Source organism: Salmo salar, chromosome ssa17, assembly GCF_905237065.1.
Source record: "Salmo salar chromosome ssa17, Ssal_v3.1, whole genome shotgun sequence".
Classification (NCBI taxonomy): domain Eukaryota; kingdom Metazoa; phylum Chordata; class Actinopteri; order Salmoniformes; family Salmonidae; genus Salmo; species Salmo salar.
In genome coordinates this window covers 3,371,364-3,392,974 of record NC_059458.1, presented here as the reverse complement: position 1 = coordinate 3,392,974, position 21,611 = coordinate 3,371,364, and the positions used below count along the sequence as shown (strand labels likewise).

The window sequence follows — 21,611 nt, the reverse complement described above, 5'->3', positions numbered from 1 at the left end:
TCGTTCTATCTTGTCTGAAAACGTTGTAGTTAGGGATGACGATTTCAGAGTTTTTGGTGGACTTCCTAAGCCAAGATTCAGACACAGCTAGGACATCCGGGTTGGCAGAGTGTGCTAAAGCAGTGAATAAAACAAACTTAGGGAGGAGGCTTCTAATGTTAACATGCATGAAACCAAGGCTATTACGGTTACAGAAGTCATCAAAAGAGAGCGCCTGGGGAGTAGGAGTGGAGCCAGGCACTGCAGGGCCTGGATTCACCTCTATATCCCCAGAGGAGCAGAGAAGAATGAGTATGAGGGTACGGCTAAAAGCTATAAGAATTGGTCGTCTGACGTCCAGAATAGAGAGTAAAAGGAGCAGGTTTCTGGGGGCGATAAAATAGCTTCAAGGTATAATGTACAGACAAAGGTATGGTGGGATGTGAATACAGAGGAGTTAAACCTAGGCATTTAGTGATGATGAGAGAGATATTGTCTCTAGAAACATAATTGAAACCAGAAGATGTCATAGCATGTGTGGGTGGAGGAACTGAGAGGTTGGATAAGGTATAATGAGCAGGGCTAGAGGCTCTACAGTGAAATAAGCCAATAAACACTAACCAGAACAGCAATGGACATGGCATATTGATATTAAGGAGAGGCATGCTTAGCCGAGTGATCAAAGGGTCCAGTGAGATTCAGACAGCTAGCCGGGCCATAGGTAGCAAGCTGGTGGAAGATGGAGGGAGGTCTGTTTTTAGCCACCTCGTGTGTTTCCGTCTGTGGGTTAGTGGGGTTCCGTGTGGAAGGGGGGACCAGTCCAAGTTGGCAAAATAGTTAGTTATAGTGGCCCAAGAAAAGTGTCCGATAGACCTATTCAGATCGCAGCCGATAAGACAGCTAACGATTAGCGGGCCGCAGATGGGCGATCAGGTTACGTCGCGACGGAGGGGCCAGTTGGATAACTCCCTCGGGCAGATAACGTCGGTGGTCCAGTCGTGAAGGCCCGATGGGGCTCCGCATCGGCAGTAAAACGGGTCAGGATAGGTGATTGTAGCCCAGGAGACACTTCAGCTGGCTAGCTCAGGAAAAGCCCACGAGTGGCTGCCGGAACTCTTCATCTGGCTAGCTCCGGAATAATGTGTGTTAATTCCGGGACCGACGTTGCCAATAGTCACTCAGGTAGCAGCTAGTTAGCTGCAAGATCCAGGTGTAAATGTCCAGAGCCTGCGGTAGAAATCCGGGGAAAGGAGAGAGAATAGGTCCGGTATGCTCTGGTCTGAGTCGCGCTGTACAAAAAAAAACTGGCAATAGCTTTTCAAGCTAATGGATAGTTGAGGACAGCTAACCGTGGCTAGCTGAACTCCAACGTTAGCCAGTGAAAATGGCTAACCTCTGGCTAGCTTCTGGCTAGCTTCTGTTGTGGATTTCAGATTTGAGGTAAATAATACTTTCTTTTTGAAATTGGTGAGGCGGGTTGCAGTAGAGTGCTTTGAGGTTGAGTTTTTAGAAGGAAAAATGTAAAAAGATATGCGAACAAAAATATGTAAATATATATATACACGGGACACGACAAGAGGAGGGTAAAGGACGTCTGAACTGCTACGCCATCAGCTGATGTTGCATGATCATGTCCAAACTTAACTAAACAGCTAGACATCAAATTGTTACGCATAACTATTGGAGAACCCTGTTAATGAAGGTATCAATTTTTGTTTTATTAATCATATTAAAGTTCTGTTTGAAACTTTGGATTTGTCAATCACATACATTATTTTAGATATGTGTGCCCACATGTAACATAGGGAGATACTAAATGTTATGAGGTTACAGTACACTTCTGAGATCTCCATACAGAAGAATCTGACAGCAATATCCAGGATTTCACAGGATCAAGGTCAATGTGTAAGTCAATTATTAAATGCTTAGTATGTGGTATAACAACAAAAAACAGTGTCATAAATGTAAGGAAAGAAAGGTAATGTTTTGTAACACAATTTTGGCCAAATCTGGGAGGACTCCAAGGATGAGAAAGTGTTTAAAAATACAGGGCCTTTCAAAAGTTTTCATCCCCCTTGACGTTTTTCCTTTTTGTTGCATTACAACCTGTAATTTAAATGGATTTTATTTGGATTTCATGTAATGGACATACACAAAATAGTCCAAATTGGTGAAGTGAAAAAATAATAGCCTGTTTAAAAAAGAAAAAAGAAAAACATAAAAGTGGTGCGTGAATAGTATATGTATTCACCCCCTTTGCTATGAAGCCACTAAATAAGATTTGGTGCAACCAATTACTTTCAGAAGTCACATAATTAGTTAGATTGCACACAGGTGGACTTTATTTAAGTGTCACATGATCTGTCACATGATCTCAGTATATATACACCTGTTCTGTAAGAACCCAGAGTCTGGAACACCACTAAGCAAGGGGCACCACCAAGCAAGCAGCACCATGAAGACCAAGGAGCGCTCCAAACAGGTCAGGGACAAAGTTGTGAAGAAGTACAGATCCGGGTTGGGTGATTAAAAAAATATCAAAAACTTTGAACATCCCACGGAGCACCATTTAATCCATTATTCAAAAAATTTAAAGAATATGGCACCGCAACAAACCTGCCAAGAGAGGGCTGCCCACCAAAACTCACAGACAAGGCAAACTTCCCAAAAATCCATATTAATTTCAGGTTGTAAGGCAACAAAATAGGAAAAATGTGAGGGGGAGTGAATACTTCCACATGCCACTGTAGATTTTGATTAATCTCATAAATTATATCGAATGTATCTATGTTCCCCCTTTTATATGTTAATGTATTCACATGAAAAAAATGGCAAATTACTATTAATGACTTTGTAACAGCTCCAACAAAAAATGCTCACTGGTAACTTAGTTAATAGAAAGACATGTACTGTATAAGGATAATAAAACTAAGACTGACATATTTCTCAACCTGCTCACAACATGCCATTGGATAAAACAAATAAAGGTTTTGCATGTCATGTTAGACAAATGTTTGGAAAATTATATTTACCATCTGCTATTCTTTCTATTCAGAAATGTTTGTTCTATGTTTTGCTATTGGATTAAATGTTAGGCTCGTAATTTAGTCATTTTAACTATCAATATGTGATGTATTGGTGACTAAACAAAATGTGCTCATGGTATTTCATGAAAAACTCATTTGCATGGATGACTCAGGTGAAAGATGTGTGAAACCCCAATAAGGTTCTAAATGTAAGATGGGGGGAGGTGTCACGCCAAATAGTGTCTCCCTCTACGTCACAATGGGATTCGATTAGTTCTAGCTTCTGTTGCTAGGGCTGTTGGTAGAACTTGCAACATTCTAATCAGATTACCTAATGAACCAAAGCGTCCGTTGCAATGCTGGTTGCTTGGCTCAATTGTATCAGGTAGGAGGATGCGAGCAGTTCTAGTTCTGTTTCACCGCATAAATGCTCGCTCAGTCCGCGCAAAACTATTGCTTCAGAATTGCTTGCCAATGACGGTGTTTTCAGAGGACTGAAAATAGTGGAAAGAGAGCACTTTCTTTACCATGTAAACTCAGCAAAAAAGAAACATCCTCTCACTGTCAACTGTGTTTATTTTCAGAGAACTTAACGTGTAAATATTTGTATGAACATAACAAGATTCAACAACTGAGACCTAAACTGATCAAGTTCCACAGACATGTGACTAACAGAAATTGAATAATGTGTCTCTGAACGAAGGGGGGGGGTCAAAATCAAAAGTAACAATCAGTATCTGGTGTGGACACAGGCTGCATTAAGTACTGCAGTGCATCTCCTCCTCATGGACTGCACCAGATTTGCCAGTTCTTGCTGTGATATGTTATCCCACTCTTCCACCAAGGCATCTGCAAGTTCCTGGACATTGTAGCGGGGAATGGCCCTAGCCCTCACCATCCGATCCAACAGGTCCCAGACGTGCTCAATGGGATTGGGATCCGGGCTCTTCGCTGGCCATGGCAGAACACTGACATTCCTGTCTTGCAGGAAATCATGCACAGAACGAGCAGTATGGCTGGTGGCATTGTCATGCTGGATGGTCATGTCAGGATGAGCCTGCAGGAAGGGTACCACATGAGGGAGGAGGATGTCTTCCCTGTAAAGCACAGTGTTGACATTGCCTGCAATGACAGCAAGCTCAGTCTGATGATGCTGTGACACACCGCCCCAGACCATGACGGACCCTCCACCTCCAAATCGATCCCCCTCCAGAGTACAGAGTACTGTAACGCTCATTCCTTCGACGATAAACGTGAATCTGACCATCATCCCTGGTGAGACAAAACAGCGACTCGTTAGTGAAGAGCACTTTTTGCCAGTTCTGTCTGGTCCAGCAACGGTGGGTGATTGCCGGTGATGTCTGGTGAGGACCTGCCTTACAACAGGCCTACAAGCCCTCTGTCCATTCTCTCTCAGCCTAATGCGGACAGTCTGAGCACTGATGGAGGGATTGTGAGTTCCTGGTGTAACTTGGCCAGTTGTTGTTGCCATCCTGTACCTGTCCTGCAGGTGTGATGTTCGGATGTACTGATCCTGTGCAGATGTTGTTAAACGTGGTCTGCCACTGCGAGGATGATCAGCTGTCCGTCCTGTCTCCCTGTAGCACTGTCTTAGGCGTCTCAGGGTACGGACATTGCAATTTATTGCCCTGGCCACATCTGCAGTCCTCATGCCTCCTTGCAGCATGCCTAAGGCACGTTCACACAGATGAGCAAGGACCCTGGGCATCTTTCTTTTGGTGTTTTTCAGAGTCAGTAGAAAGGACACTAAAGAGGCCTAAGTTTTCATAATTGTGACCTTAATTGTCTACCGTCTGTAAACTGTTAGTGTCTTAACGACCGTTCCACAGGTGCATGTTCATTAATTGTTTATGGTTCGTTGAACAAGCATGGGAAGCAGTTTTTAAACCCTTTAAAATGAAGATCTGTGAAGTTATTTGGATTTTTACGAATTATCTTTGAAAGACAGGGGCCTGAAAGAGGGACCTTTTCTTTTTTTGCTGAGTTTTAGTCTTAATACATATTGTTAAATAGGAATAAAGAATTTATGTTGTTTTTACAGATTGAAGTTGCTAGCTACTGTACTTATACAGTTGAAGTCGGAAGTTTACATACACCTTAGCCAAATACATTTAAACTCAGTTTTTCCCAATTCCTGACATTTAATCCTAGTAAAAATTTGCTGTTTTAGGATAACCACTTTATTTTAAGAATGTGAAATGTCAGAATAATAGTAGCGAAAATGATTTATTTCAGCTTTTATTTCTTTCATCACATTCCCATTGGGTCAGAAGTTTACATACACTCAATTAGTATTAGGAAGCATTGCCTTTAAATTGCTTAACTTGGGTCAAACGTTTCGGGTAGCCTTCCACAACCTTGGCCCATTCTTCCTGACAGAGCTGGTGTAACTGAGTCAGGTTTGTAGGCCTCCTTGCTCGCACATGCTTTTTCAGTTCTGCCCACAAATGTTCTATAGGATTGAGGTCAGGGCTTTGTGATGGCCACTCCAATACCTTGACTTTGTAGTCCTTAAGCCCTTTTGCCACAACTTTGGAAGTATGTTTGGGGTCATTGTCCATTTGGAAGACCCATTTGCGACCAAGCTTTAACTTCCTGACTGATGTTTTGTGATGTTGCTTCAATATATCCACATACCTTTCCTTTCCAATGATGCCATCTATTTTGTGAAGTGCACCAGTCCCTCCTGCAGCAAAGCACCCCCACAACATGATGCTGCCACCCCAGTGCTTCACGGTTGGGATGGGGTACTTCGGCTTGCAAGCCTAACCCATTTCCCTCCAAACATAACGATGGTCATTATGGCCAAACAGTTCTATTTTTGTTTCATCAGACCAGAGGACATTTCTCCAAAAAGTACAATCTTTGTCCCCATGTGCAGTTGCAAACCGTAGTCTGGCTTTTTTATGGCGGTTTTGGAGCAGTAGCTTGTTCCTTGCTGAGCGGCCTTTCAGGTTATGTTGATATAGGACTCGTTTTACTGTGGATATAGATATGTTTGTACCTGTTTCCTCTAGCATCTTCACAAGGTCCTTTGCTGTTGTTCTGGGATTGATTTGCAACTTTCGCACCAACGTACGTTCATCTCTAGGAGACAGAACGTGTCTCCATCCTGAGCGGTATGGTGGCTGCGTGGTCCCATGGTGTTTATACTTCCGTACTATTGTTTGTACAGATGAACGTGGTACCTTCAGGCGTTTGGAAATTGCTCCCAAGGATGAACCAGACTTGTGGAGGTCTACAATTCTTTGGCATATTTCTATTTCTTTTTTTCCCATGATGTCAAGCAAAGAGGCGCTGAGTTTGAATGTAGGCCTTGAAATACATCCACAGGTACACCTCCAATTGACTCAAATGATGTCAATTAGCCCATCAGAAGCTTCTAAAGCAATGACATCATTTTAGGGAATTTTCCAGGCTGTTTAAAGGCACAGTCAGCTTAGTGTATGTAAACTTCTGACACAATGGAATTGTGATACAGTGAATTATAAGTGAAATAATCTGTCTGTAAACAATTGTTGGAAAAATTACTTGTGTCATGCACAAAGTAGATGTCCTAACCGGCTTGGAAAAATTATAGTTTGTTAACAAGAAATCTGTGGAGTCATTGAAAAACTAGTATTAATGACTCCTTTCTAAGTGTATGTAAACATCCGACTTCAACTGTACCTCAGCCTGCCTAGTTAGCTAGCCGGACAGTTGTATTTAGCTAGCAAACAAGCTACTGATGTCACGTCCTGACCCTAGTAAGATGTCATTTTCTATAGTAGAGTAGGTCAGGGTGTGACAGGGTGTTTTGTGTTTTTCTATGTTTTCTATTTCTATGTTTAGTTCTAGTGTTTCTATTTCTATGTTGGGGTTGTTTGGGGTTGATCTCCAGTTGGAGGCAGCTAGTCCTCGTTGCCTCTGATATTTAAGTAGGGGTTTTTCTTCCTGGGTTTTTGTGGGTAGTTGTTTTCCGTTTTGTATGTGTTACCTGACGGAACTGGTGGTGGTGGTCGTGTTGTTGTTTTTGTTAAGTGTTTCATTAATAAAGTGAATATGAGCACTCTACACGCTGCGTCTTGGTCCCCTTTAAACAACCCGTGTTACAACTGACTAACTGTTATTGCAGCATTCTGGTTGAAAAATGGCGAAAGAACGTTGGTTAAGCTGGAACACTAGCGTGAGCCCATAGCAAATGAATGGTATCGAATGTTCGCAGAGCCTGTTTTGATTGGAGGGACACTTAGAATTCCTTTTTGCCTAAATGGCACCAAAAATGCTATCCCTTTTCTTTTACCACTACAATCTGTTTTTAGGACGAAACTGAAAAATAACAACTTGTGTAGAAAGTAAACATCCACACCTCGATGGTGCCAAGTTTGCTTATGTCTGCATAACGAGGAAGTAGGAAAAAAATGCCAACTTCTGACTATTTCTGGTCTAGCGATCGATGACAGCAGAGTACCCTGCCCAACCTTATGTCATTAAAAAGAGGATATTATCCTGATTAAAATGGTGTCCGACTTGAAAAAATCTAAATATACACATTGTGAGATTTTTGCCGAAATATACCAGCATGCTTCTCCATAGAAAAACAATGGGGGAGCTCAGCTTTCCAAGGGCAAAGGTATTTCTGGGCTAGTGTTTGATGACAACGGAGTACACTGCCCAGCCGTACGTAATTAGAAAGAGGAGATTCTCATGTTTAATGGTGTCCAATTTGAAAAATAAAAATTACACATTGTGAGACATTTGGCAAAATAGACAGACACGTATATTTCCCTTTAGTAAACAATGGGACAACCTCAGAGTTCCATGAGGCATTTTTTGTTGCTGTTTATATTTTAACTACCAGCAACGTGGGCAGGTCTCATTGCCAACAATAGCAAAGCAGGCATTGTGACATAGAACAATAAACTTGGAATAGAACGTTCGGAAGGCGAGTTGGTGCCATGGTGCTCAATAGAATTAATAGGAGCTGGCAGGGTGGAAAATGCCCTAATATAAAGCCTGTTTTTTTCGTGATTACTTCATAACTATGGCAAGCAGCTGGGACATATGGTAATATTATGAAACTATGCTCCACGACGGATGCAATTAACTTGTTTTTTATCAGAAAAAATCTTTTCAAAATGTAATTTGCCCAACCTACCTATCTTTGTATTGCTTTATAGGCCCGCTGTTCCATAAGGTGTTTTTTAAAAATCTTATTAAATCTAATTTTACTGCTCGCATCAGTTACTTGATGTGGAATAGAGTTATGGTACACTATATTGGATCACTCCAATATGTTGATATCACTCCATGGCGTAGGGATACATCCGAGGTGAGGATGTACAGATTTACTCCCGTGTACACTAGTGTCACGGCTGGGGTCCACCCCTATATATAGACCCCATGCCCACGACACACGTTTCATTTTGTCTGCTGACATCCGTATGGTTTGAGGTACAAACTTTCTGAAGTTCGCTTGGTAAGTCACTGGTAAGTGTAATATCTTGCATGGAAGTATAGTCACTGGCTCACTGACCACATGGCCAGCCCCTCCTCTTGAGTGATCTACTCGTTGATCTGTATCTTCCGCTGGTGGTTTGTCGTACTTGTGTTTCGTTAGCGTTACACTACGACTCCGTGTGCATCCATTTGTGTGGTGGTTCTTGCTGCCCACAAACTGTAATTTACCTTACACAACTTGCCGACTGGCTTTTTCTATGTGTGTGTTGTGAATTGCATTAACATGCTGTTCTTTGCTAATTACCCTGCAGGTTTTATTTCTTGTTCTTTCCCCTGCAGTGTGTAAGAGTATCGTGGTGGGCATTCCACTACGTTGAGACTAACTTTGTAGTTCCTTAATGGAGTTACTCCATCATATGGTGCTGGTTTTACTGCTTGGATATTAAACTGGCTAGGTAATATTGCAGTTGGCGTAAAACAAATCAAATCCATTACCTGGTTGCTGTTTTTTTGTCTGCCTGCTTTTCCCACACGGGTCTTCCCTGTTTTTTTGCAGGGCTACTGGGTCATTTATCCCTCACAGGGTTGCTATTCCTCCAAGCGGGTCACGACATTAGCACTCCCAGGGCGTCGGACCCCTGCTCCGTGGTCTTGTTGGCTGGTCTGAGCTTATGGCTTCCCTTTGTGACAGGTGTGATGGTGGCATCCCCTGGGGATCTGCATACCTCGTGTATGCACCGCCTGGGTTTGAGCCATGCGGAGAGGGCGGTGGAGCACCATACTGGATGCCTGTTTTGTGTGGTGTACTCAGAACGCCTGCGCCTGGCGTGATTGGAGGCCATGCGCGAGTGGGTTGGCCAGGCTGGGGATGAGCTCCCTCCCTCAGGAGTGGTGCACCAGCGAGCTGTTAGGTCCTCTACTGGGCCCAGTACCCCACACTGGAAGTGTGGCCGGAGCCACCGCAGGCAGAGCCCATCTGCTGCCAGTCCTTGAACGGAGGGCGCATGCCCTGCGTCAGGAGGTTGATAGCTTCGATGGCGACGACAGCTGTTCTCTGTTGGCCAGTGATGGGCTGTTCTTGGGGGATGATGCTGGCACTGTTCACCACCGTGAGCGGGGCTGACAGGTTGTCAGAAACCGGCAGCGGGGCTTCATTGCCCCCAGCGGCCAGAGAGGCTATGAGGAGCCTACTTACTCAGGTAGCCACTGCACTGGGCATCATACTGGTAGACATCATACTTGCAGTCTCCCTCTTCAAGTCCCCCTTCTGAGACTGGCTGCCTATTGAGAACAAGTGACAGGCAGAATTCCACACACCAGAATTCAGTATTTTAGTCTGATTGCCATGTGAGTGCACAACAAATCTGTGAAAATAAATTAATGACACAACTGTATCAAAAACTATCAAAGTTGATGTATTAAAATCTTAAATATTGCCAGGTTGGTTTTCACAGCTGTTTCACAAGGTGTTCATTGTTGTAAATTGTAAGGTATCCTTTGATGGTATTTATTTGTTCCACATTATTCATTGTTGTATCCTAGGACCTAACCGATACATATATGAGCTATGTGAGATAGGAAAAAATAAAATAATAAGGAAATCATATTATTTCAGTGTAGATTTTTATTTATTTTTTATTTCACCTTTATTTAACCAGGTAGACAAGTTGAGAACAAGTTCTCATTTACAATTGCGACCTGGCCAAGATAAAGCAAAGCAGTTTGACACATACAACAACACAGAGTTACACATGGAGTAAAACAAACATACAGTCAATAATATAGTAGAAAAATAAGTCTATATACAAAGTGAGCAAATGAGGTGAGATAAGGGAGGTAAGGGCAAAAAAGGCCATGGTGGCGAGGTAAATACAATATAGCAAGTAAAACACTGGAATGGTAGATTTGTAGTGGACGAAAGTGCAAAGTAGAAATAGAAATAATGGGGTGCAAAGGAGCTAAATAAATAAATAAATAAATAAATACAGTAGGGGAAGAGGTAGTTGTTTGGACTAAATTATAGATGGGCTATGTACAGGTGCAGTAATCTGTGAGCTGCTCTGACAGCTGGTGCTTAAAGCTAGTGAGGGAGATAAGTGTTTCCAGTTTCAGAGATTTTTGTAGTTCGTTCCAGTCATTGGCAGCAGAGAACTGGAAGGAGAGGCGGCCAAAGGAGGAATTGGCTTTGGGGGTGACCAGAGAGATATACCTGCTGGAGCGGGTGCTACAGGTGGGTGCTGCTATGGTGACCAGCGAGCTGAGATAAGGGGGAACTTTACCTAGCAGGGTCTTGTAGATGACCTGGAGTCAGTGGGTTTGGTGACGAGTATGAAGCGAAGGCCAGCCAACGAGAGCGTACAGGTCGCAGTGGTGGGTAGTATATGGGGCTTTGGTGACAAAACGGATGGCACTGTGATAGACTAGATCCAGCTTATTGAGTAGGGTATTGGAGGCTATTTTGTAAATGACATCGCCGAAGTCGAGGATCGGTAGGATGGTCAGTTTTACGAGGGTATGTTTGGCAGCATGAGTGAAAGATAAGGGCAGGTTAAAATAAAAACATGACAACCAGGCAAGCCAGTGTATGAATCAAGCGGATTTGCATATGAATGGAGTGGAAATTAGCTGACTTCTTGTTCTGTATGGTAAGTAACAATGTGTCAAGCAGATTACACGTTTTCTTTGACATTTCTTAAACGTAGCAATGTTTAAGACATGGACTTCATGTTGAATGTTAACAAGGTACCCAAAAGTAGTTTGAATTAATGTTTAAATTTTATTAGCTAAACATAACCTTGTTAAAACAGCAAAATTGTCACAGAAATCAGCCTTGTTTGCATAGCAATGATGAAAATAACGTCATTTAGGCTGTAATGTAATGATCTCCAAAATTCTAATCATTAGGTCATCACACTGTTGATACAGCAACGGACACTAATAGTTTATCAAATCCCATTGTGACGTAGAGGGGGATACTATTTGGCCGGGGGACATTATTTGGCGTGACAGGGCATTAGAAGTGTTATCAGTTTAGAGTTTTGTACTTAGTTTTGAAAATATATCACTTACATATGAAAAATGTGCCAAAGTGATTGAAGTAAACTCTAACAGAGTATAGCATAATGGATGAACTGGCATGACGTTCTCTAACATGGGTGGCCAAAAATAGCTACCTCAAAGCCATGCCTCCAACAAGCCACACCCTAAAATCTTATTTTAGGCTACCACTAGTCACTCTAGACCTCTGTGTTGACTCCCACACTTTTTAATTTCTCTGGCTTAACAGCGTCTGTACTTAATACAACACCAGTTTGGCATAGGAAAAGGAGTTGGGAGTCCCGGCTTTCCTGCATCACTGCTGTTTCCCCGTTGTTGCACTAGTAAACATTCCATCAGACACAAAGTAGTAGCTAGCAAGATTCTCTCTTGCTTGGGCGTTACAACTTAATCTTACAGGTTGTGCAAAATGGTGGCAACCAATGTTCCCTCTAATGTTTTTTGGCACTGAGCAAATTTCAGGCCTGCTGAGCACAAACTTGAACATTGTGAAAATTCTGTGCCACTTCCAGCATGCGTTTACTGTGAACACTGAGGCTGTACCCACTTTAAGTTACAGTTTTAACAGTGGCCAAGTAGGTTCCTGTGGCTATTTGATCATAATGTAAGCCTACCAGAGTGGCCTACCATTAAAAACAATGGAGAAAATGCATCCCACAATATTTTACATGGAAATAGCTGTTCTATCATTCAGCCTACAGTAGCAGCCAATGTGTGGTGTTCAATATAGACCTACTTTTGAAAAAAACATGCAGGTCTTGACATTAATCTGTTTATCCACTTGTCCTTTAGACAAGGTGACTGAAAATGTTGTGTTTGATGGAAGAAACCACTTTACAAAATAAAATGTATTATTATTCCCATTCTATTATTACAGAGAATTAGACAAATTACGCTACCCTCTGCCTATTGGCTATTTAACTTATTCAATCCTGTCCCAAAATACAACACTGCCCCTTTTAGACAAGAAAAGCTCTTTACCTGACTCTCTTTTCAAACATGTCTATAAATATACACGTTCTGTGCTTTTGTAGGAAGCAATCACTTCCCTATTGCTGACTTCAAACAATCTATAACTTGGCTAGTAATTCACTGACTAGCAAAGGGTATGAACACAATGTGCACACATGGCTACATGCAGCTTTCACTTCGATCTCAAAACAAGCATCTACTCACGACCGCTCATGCTCTAAACACAGTCCAGTTCAAAGTAAATGGCACAGATCCATATATGGCAATGGTCTATCTGCATATAGGACTACTGTAGCTCTGATTGTTTATGCCGCACTGGTCTGTGTAGAGTACAGGCTGAGTTTCTGCCTACAAAATCTTTCACATAGTTTGTTTTGTTTCGGTATGTTGCCTCGAAAGTGACTAATATTGCGTTGATTTGATCATAATTGCCACAGTAAAGGGAAACGTTGATAGTGTTAACAAGGAAAACTCTAGGACAGTGGTCACCAACCTTTTTAAGTCAAGATCACTTTCTGAATCAAAACGAAAGCTGAGATTTACCGCTCATATTTTTTTTTTTACATGAGTTAAGTAAGCCTATGCAACATTCACCAATTAAAAACAGTACTGCAGCAATGAGGTTTGTGCAGTAAGCTATAGGTCCAATACATTATCACCTCATATTGGCTTTGCTTAAATTCCCTTGCCAATGCATTGTTGTTCAGTCATTTAAAACGTTTGAGGTAGGCTAAATGATCACATCGGTAATAGATCCATTGTGGTATTACTTGTGAGGCACAGTGGAGTGAGCATACATTTAAATAATTAGCTTTTTATTTTACTGGGCTGATGGTGCCTGCATCTGATGGTCAGTCTAAGCGAAGGGAAAGAGAAGCAGACTGAGGGTCTGCCTCTCAACATCCCTCCGCTCTCCCTTTCCAAATGGCTGCTGTCTGCACTTTGCTACCAGTATAGCCCAACCGGCTAGCAGATGGCCTTATTATTCCTTTTACATAATTTGCCATCTGCATCCAACTGGAATGTGCCCAGCTGGCTATAAACTATAAAATCACACTGCTACAACATAGAGTTCTAGATTTAAAATGAGCATGGTTCAACACCTACCTGCTTTCCCATAGAAGCACATACGCCCATCGAAACAGCAGTTTATGGCCTCACATTTGGCACCAGTGATGTCAGGAAGTCCACATTGCACCTTGTCGTTGCCCTCAACATCACAGGTCTGCTTTGGGCCTTGGTGTTTAGGCGCCTGAGGTGCTTGGGCAGGCTTCTGAGGAAGGAATTGGGCAGGCTTCTGAGGAAGGAATTGGGCAGGCGTCTGAGGACGGGGTTGGGCGTGAGTCTGAGGACGGGGTTGGGCGGGCCACTGAGGAAGGGGTTGGGCGGGCCTCTGAGGAAGAGGCTGGGTGGGCCACTGAGGAAAGGGCTGGGCGGGCCACTGAGGAAGGGGGCTGGGCGAGCCTCTGAGGAAGAGGCTGGGCGGGCCTCTGAGGAAGAGGCTGGGCGGGCCACTGAGGAAGGGGTTGGGTGGGCCACTGAGGAAGGGGTTGGGCGGGCCTCTGAGGAAGGGGATGGTCTGGCCACTGAGGAAGGGGTTGGGCGGGCCACTGAGGAAGGGGTTGGGCAGGCATCTGAGGAAGGGGTTGGTCGGGCCACTGATGAAGGGGTTGGGCAGGCCTCTGAGGAAGGGGTTGGTCAGGCTTCTGAGGAATGGGTTGGTCAGGCTTCTGAGTAAGGGGTTGGGCAGGCCTCTGGGGAAGGGTTTGGGCATGCCACTGAGTAAGGGGTTGGACAGGCAACTGAGGAAGGGTTTGGACAGGCAACTGAGGAAGGGGTTGGGTAGGCCACTGAGAAAGGGGTTGGGTAGGCCAATGAGGAATGGGTTGGGCAGGCCACTGAGGAAGGGGTTGGGTAGTCCGCTGAGGAAGGGGTTGGGTAGTCCGCTGAGGAAGGGGTTGGGTAGTCCGCTGAGGAAGGGGTTGGGTAATCTGCTGAGGAAGGGGTTGGGCAGGCCACGGAGGAAGGGGTTGGGCTGGCCTCTGAGGAAGGGGTTGGGCAGGCCATGGAGGAATGGGTTGGGCAGGCCACAGAGGAAGGGGTTGGGTAGGCCTCTGAGGAAGGGGTTGGGTAGGCTTCTGAGGAAGGGGTTGGGCAGGACTCTGAGGAAGGGGTTGGGTAGTCCGCTGAGGAAGGGGTTGGGTAGTCCGCTGAGGAAGGGGTTGGGTAGTCCGCTGAGGAAGGGGTTGGGTAGTCTGCTGAGGAAGGGGTTGGGCTGGCCTCTGAGGAAGGGGGTTGGGCAGGCCACAGAGGAAGGGGTTGGGTAGGCCTCTGAGGAAGGGGTTGGGTAGGCCTCTGCGGAAGGGGTTGGGTAGGCCTCTGAGGAAGGGGTTGGGTAGGCGTCTGAGGAAGGGGTTGGGCAGGACTCTGAGGAAGGTGTTGGGCATGCCACTGAGGAAGGGGTTGGGTAGTCCACTGAGGAAGGGGTTGGGTAGTCTGCTGAGGAAGGGGTTGGGTAGTCCGCTGAGGAAGGGGTTGGGCAGGCCACGGAGGAATGGGTTGGGCAGGCCACAGAGGAAGGGGTTGGGTAGGCCTCTGAGGAAGGGGTTGGGTAGGCCTCTGAGGAAGGGGTTGGGTAGGCCTCTGCGGAAGGGGTTGGGCAGGACTCTGAGGAAGGTGTTGGGCAGGCCACTGAGGAAGGGGTTGGGTAGTCCACTGAGGAAGGGGTTGGGTAATCCGCTGAGTAAGGGGTTGGGCAGGCCACGGAGGAAGGGGTTGGGCAGGCCTCTGAGGAAGGGGTTGGGCAGGCCACGGAGGAATGGGTTGGGCAGGCCACAGAGGAAGGGGTTGGGTAGGCCACTGAGGAAGAGTTTGGGTAGGCCTCTGAGGAAGGGGTTGGACAGGCCACTGAAGAAGGGGTTGAATAGTCTGCTGAGGAATGGGTTGGGCAGGCTTCTGATGAAGGGGTTGGGCAGGCGTCTGAGGAAGGGGTTGAGCAGGCTCCTGAGGAAGCGGTTGGGAAGGCCACGTCGGTAGTGGTTTCTGTCCTTTCACGGATTGAGCGTCACACAGATCAATAAGCATGGCCACTGCCATGAAGCAAGCTGCACTCCACTTCATCGCAATGGCTTCACGACAAGAAGTGATCCTCAATATTCTCTGGATGCTCTGAGGATGAAGGAGTTGAGGCCGCTTTTATAATGGATGGAGCGTTATTTACTTATTGGAAACCTGCCCCTCCTTATTTGACTGTTCCTTTTATGAGGAGTCAATGTTTTAGCCAATCGAATTCCCTGGCTAATGGTCCTTTAGTAGCACAGTATTCAAAACAGTTGTGTAACATTTGCTAACATCCAACATTTTGGTCATGGCCTTGAGAAAGGTCTTTATGACCGACAAATGTCATGTCATTGGAGGTTTTGCCGTTCTGTCAGTATCTTAGTGTGTGGTAGTTCATCCAACAACAAAAATAATGGTCAGATACAATTCAAAAGTGTAAGGTGCAAGGATAGAATCCTGCATGGCCCATTTTTTACTCTAGAACTGTAGCTAATGGCCCTTTAGTAGCAACTTATTCAAAATAGTTGTGTAACTGCTTTATGTTTTGGTAATGACCATTTCATGTAATCCAAAAAGTGACGGTTCCTGTTTAAATGCAGTACCTTCAGAAAGTATTCATACCCCTCTATGTATGTTTTTCTCACTCCTCTACACATACTACCCCATAATGACAGTGAAAACATGTTTTTAGAAATGTTTGCAAATTTATTGAAAATGAAATACAGAAATATTACATTTACTTAAGTATTCACACCCCTGAGTCAATACATGCTAGAATAACCTTTGGCAGCGACTACAGATGTAAGTCTTTCTGGGTAAGTGTCTATGAGCTTTACAGACATGGATTATTTTCCCATTATTATTTTCAACATTTTTCAAGCTCTGTATTTGATCATTGCTAGACAACCATTTTCAGGTCTTGCCAGAGATTTTCAAGCAGATTTACTGTAAGTCAAAACTGTAACTCGGCCACTCAGGAACATTCACTGTCTTCTTGGTAAACAAGGCCAGTGTAGATTTGGCCTTGTGTTTTATGGTAATTGTCTTGCTGAAAGGTGAATTTATCTCCCAGTGTCTGGTGGAAAGTAGTCTGTACCAGGTTATCTTCTTGGATTTTGCCTGTGCTTAGCTCCATTCCATTTCTTTTTATCCTGAAAACCTCACCAGTTCTTCACGATTACAAGCAAACCCATAATATGATGGAGCCACCACCATGCTTGAAAATATGGAGAGTGGTACTCAGTAATGTGTTATATTGGATTTTCCCCAAACATGATACTTTCTATTCAGCACAAAAAGTGAAATGCTTTGCCAAATGTTTTTGCAGTGTTACAATGAACAAAATATGAACGCAACATGTAAAGTGTTGGTCCCATGCTTCATGGGCTGAAATTAAATATCTCAGAAATGTTCCATACACACAAAAAATATTATTTCTGTTAGTGAGCATTTCTCCTTTGCCAAGCTAATCCATCCAGAGGTGTGGCATATCAAGAAGCTGATTAAACGGCATGATCATTACACACGTGCATCAGCATGCTTGTCGTCCTCACCAGGGTCTTAACATGACTGCAGTTGGCAAATGCTCACCTTAGATGGCCACTGGCACGCTTGAGAAGTGTTCTCTTTACAGATAAATCCCAGTTTCAACTGTACCGGGCAGGCATTGTGTACCGGGTATGGCATTGTGTGGGTGAGTGGTTTGCTGGGTTATGTTATGAACAGGCATAATCTACGGACAACGAACACAATTGCATTTTATTGATGGCAATTTGAATGCACAGAGATACTGTGACAAGACCCTGAGGCCCATTGTCGTGCCATTCCTCCGCCGCCATCAACTCATATTTCAGCATGATAATTCCCAGCCCCATGTCGCAAGGAACTGTACACAATTCCTGGAATCTGAAAATGAAAAAATCTTCTATGTTCTGCATACTCACTAGACTTGTCACCCTTTGAGATGTATAGTAATGCCCTGGATCAAGGTGTACGACAGCATGTTCCAGTTCCCGCCAATATCCAGCAACTTTGCACAACCATTAAAGAGGAGTGGGAAAACATTCCCAGGCCAGAATCAACAGCCTGATCAACTCTATGCGAAGGAGGTGTGTCGTGCTTCATGATGTAAGTGGTGGTCACACCAGATACCGACTAGTTTTCTGATCCACACCACTACATTTTTTTAAGGTCTGTGACTAACAGATGCATATCTGTATTCCCAGTCATGTGAAATCCATAGATTAGGGCCGAATGAATTTATTTCAGTTGACAGATTTTCTTATATGAACTGTAACTCAGTAAAATCTTTGAAATTGATGCATGTAATGTTTTATATTTTTGTTCAGTGTACTTTAGTGCCTTGTTGCAAACAGGACACGTTTTGGAATATTTCGATTCTTTACAGGCTTCCTTCTTTTCAATCTCTCAATTAGGTTAGCATTTTGATGTATCTACAATGTTGATTTATCCTCAGTTTTTTCCTATCACAGCCATTAAAGTCTGTAACTGTTTTAACGTCACCATTGGCCTGATGGTGAAATCCCTGAGCGGTTTCCTTCTTCTCTGGCAACTGAGTTAGGAAGGACACCTGTATATTTGTAGTGAGTAGGTGTCCAAAGTGTAATTAATAACAAAGTGTAATTAATAACTTCACAATGCTCAAGGGGATATCCAATGTCTGCTTTAAAAAATATATATATATCTACCAATAGGTGCCCCTCTTTGTCTATATGGTTGAATCTGTGTTTGATATTCAATGCTCGAGTGAGGGACCTTACAGATACAGTGCCTTCAGAAAGTAGTCAGAGTTCTTGACTTTTTCCAAATTTTGATGTTACAGCTTTATTCTAAACTAGATTACATTAAAAAAAAATCTGCAATCTACACGCAATACCCAATAATGACCAAGCAAAAACAGGATTTTAGAAATGTTCACAAATTACTTACAGAAATACCTTATTTACATAAAGTACCAGTCAAACGTTTGGACACACCTACTCATTCAAGGGTTTTTCTTTATTTTTACTATTTTCTACACTGTAGAATAATAGTGAAGACATCAAAACTATGAAATAACACATATGGAATCATGTAGTAGCCAATAAATTGTCAAACAAATCAAAATATATTTTAGATTCTTCAAAGTAGACACGCTTTGCCTTGATGACAGCTTTGCACACTCTTGGCATTCTCTCAACCAGCTGATTGAATCGAGCATAGAAGTAATTTAGCTCGTCTGGTAGGTTCGTGTCACTGGGCAGCTTGCAGCTGTGCTTCCCTTATAGTCTGTAATAGTTTGCAAGCCCTGCCACATCCGACAAGCATCGGAGCTGGTGTAGTACAATTCAATCTTAGTCCTGTATTGACGCTTTTCCTGTTTGATGGTATGTCGGAGGGCATAGAGGGATTTCTTTTAAGCTCCCGGGTTAGACTCCCACTCCTTGAAAGTGGCAGCTCTATCCTTTAGCTCAGTGCAGATGTTGCCTGTAATCCATGGCTTCTGGTTGGGGTATGTACGTACAGTCACTGTGGGGACGACGTCATCAGTGCACTTATTGATCAATCAATCAAATGTATTTATAAAGCCCTTCTTACATCAGCTAATGCCACAAAGTGCTGTACAGAAACCCAGCCTAAAACCCCAAACAGCAAGCAATGCAGGTGTAGAAGCACGGTGGCTAGGAAAAACTCACTAGAAAGGCCGGAACCTAGGAAGAAACCTAGAGAGGAACCAGGCTATGAGGGGTGGCCAGTCCTCTTCTGGCTGTGCCGGGTGGAGATTATAACAGAACATGGCCAAGACGTTCAAATGTTCATCCATCACCAGCAGGGGCAAATAATAATAATCACAGTGGTTGTAGAGGGTGCAACAGGTCAGGACCTCAGGAATAAATGTCAGTTGGCTTTTCATAGCCGGTCATTCAGAGTATCTCTACCGCTCCTGCTGTCTCTAGAGAGTTGAAAACAGCAGGTCTGGGATAGGTAGCACGTCCAGGGAACAGGTCATGGTTCCATAGCCGCAGGCAAAACAGTTGAAACTGGAGCAGCAGCACGGCCAGGTGGACTGGGGAAAGCAAGGAGTCATCAGGCCAGGTAGTCCTGAGGCATGGTCCTAGGGCTCAGGTCCTCCTAGAGAGAGAAAGAAAGAAAAAAAGAGAGGAAAAAGAGAGAGAATTAGAGAGAGCATACTTGAATTCACACAGGACACCAGATAAGACAGGAGAAATACTCCAGATATAACAGACTGACCCTAGACCCCGACACAAACTATTGCAGCATAAATATTGAAGCCAGTGACTGATGTGGTGTACTCCTCAATTCCATCGGAAGAAGCCCGAAACATATTCCAGTCTGTGCTAGCAAAACAGTCCTGTAGCTTAGCATCTGCTTTATCTGACCACTTCTTTATTGACCGAGTCACTGGTGCTTCCTGCTTTAGTTTTTGCTTGTAAGCAGAAATCAGGACAATACAATTATGGTCAGATTTGCCAAATGGAGGGCAAGGGAGAGCTTTGTACCGTCTCTGTGTGTGGAGTAAAGGTGGTCTAGAGTTTTTTGCTATGGTTGCCCATTTAACATGCTGGTAGAAATGAGGTAAAACGGATTTGTTTCCCTGCATTAAAGTCCCTGGGCCACTAGGAAGGATGAGCGTTTTCCTGTTTGCTTATGGCCTTATACAGCTCATTGAGTGAGGTTTTATTGCCAGCATCGGTTTGTGGTGGTAAGTAGACAGCTACAAAAAATATGGATGAAAACTCTCTTTGTAAATAGTGTGGTCTACAGCTTATCATGAGATACAGGCGAGCAGATTTCGTGCACCCGCTGTTGTTTACAAACATACACAGACCGCCACCCCCTTGTCTTACGCGGCTGATGCCGCATAAACCCCGCCAGCTGTATGTTATTCATGTCATCGTTTAGCCACGACTCGGTGAAACATAAGATTTTACATTTTGTATTGTCCCGTTGGTAGGATTTTCGTGATAGTAGCTTGTCTATTTTGTTATCCAGTGATTGTACGTTGGCTAATAGGACTAATGGTAGAGGCAGATTACCCACTTGTCATCGAATCCTTACAAGGCACCCGGACCTACGTCCCCGATATCTCTGTTTCTTTCTCCTGCCAATGATGGGGATGTGGGCCTTGTCGGGTGTTTGAAGTCAATCCTTCACGTCTGACTCGTTAAAGAAAAATATTCTTCCAGTACGAGGTGAGTAATCGCTGTCCTGATTTCTAAAAAGCTATTTTCGGTCATACGAGACTGTGGCAGAAACATTATGTACAAAATAAGTTACAAATAATGCAAAAAAACACACACAATAGCACAATTGGTTAGGGAGACAATAAAACGGCAGCCATATCCTCTGGAGACATTGGAAGGAAAGGGTTATTGTGTGTAGGCCAATGACAAAAAAATCTCAATTTAATTCATTTTAAATTAAGGCTGTAACTCAACAAAATGTGGAAAAAGTGAAGGGGCATGAATACCTTCTGAAGGCACTGTATTGGATATAAATGACCTTTTAATGACGTCAGACCGAGGTTCTGCGTCTGTCCTCGTGCTCCTAGATCTTAGTGCTGCTTTTGATACCATCGATCACCACATTCTTTTGGAGAGATTGGAAACCCAAATTGGTCTACATGGACAAGTTCTGGCCTGGTTTAGGTCTTATCTGTCGGAAAGATATCAGTTTGTCTCTGTGAATGGTTTGTCCTCTGACAAATCAACTGTAAATGTCGGTGTTCCTCAAGGTTCCGTTTTAGGACCACTATTGTTTTCACTATATATTTTACCTCTTGGGGATGTCATTCGAAAACATAATGTTAAATTTCACTGCTATGCGGATGACACACAGCTGTACATTTCAATGAAACATGGTGAAGCCCCAAAATTGCCCTCGCTAGAAGCCTGTGTCTCAGACATAAGGAAGTGGATGGCTGCAAACTTTCTACTCTTAAACTCGGACAAAACAGAGATGCTTGTTCTAGGTCCCAAGAAACAAAGAGATCTTCTGTTGAATCTGACAAATAATCTGGATGGTTGTACAGTCGTC

At 43.7% G+C, this 21,611-nt stretch overlaps 1 pseudogene; it reads right to left on the bottom strand.

Annotated features, from left to right (window-relative positions):
• Nucleotides 1–17,240, bottom strand: part of LOC106561263 (extensin-2-like) — a 60,351-nt pseudogene extending 43,111 nt beyond the window's left edge.
• Between the last annotated feature and the right edge of the window lie 4,371 nt (nucleotides 17,241–21,611).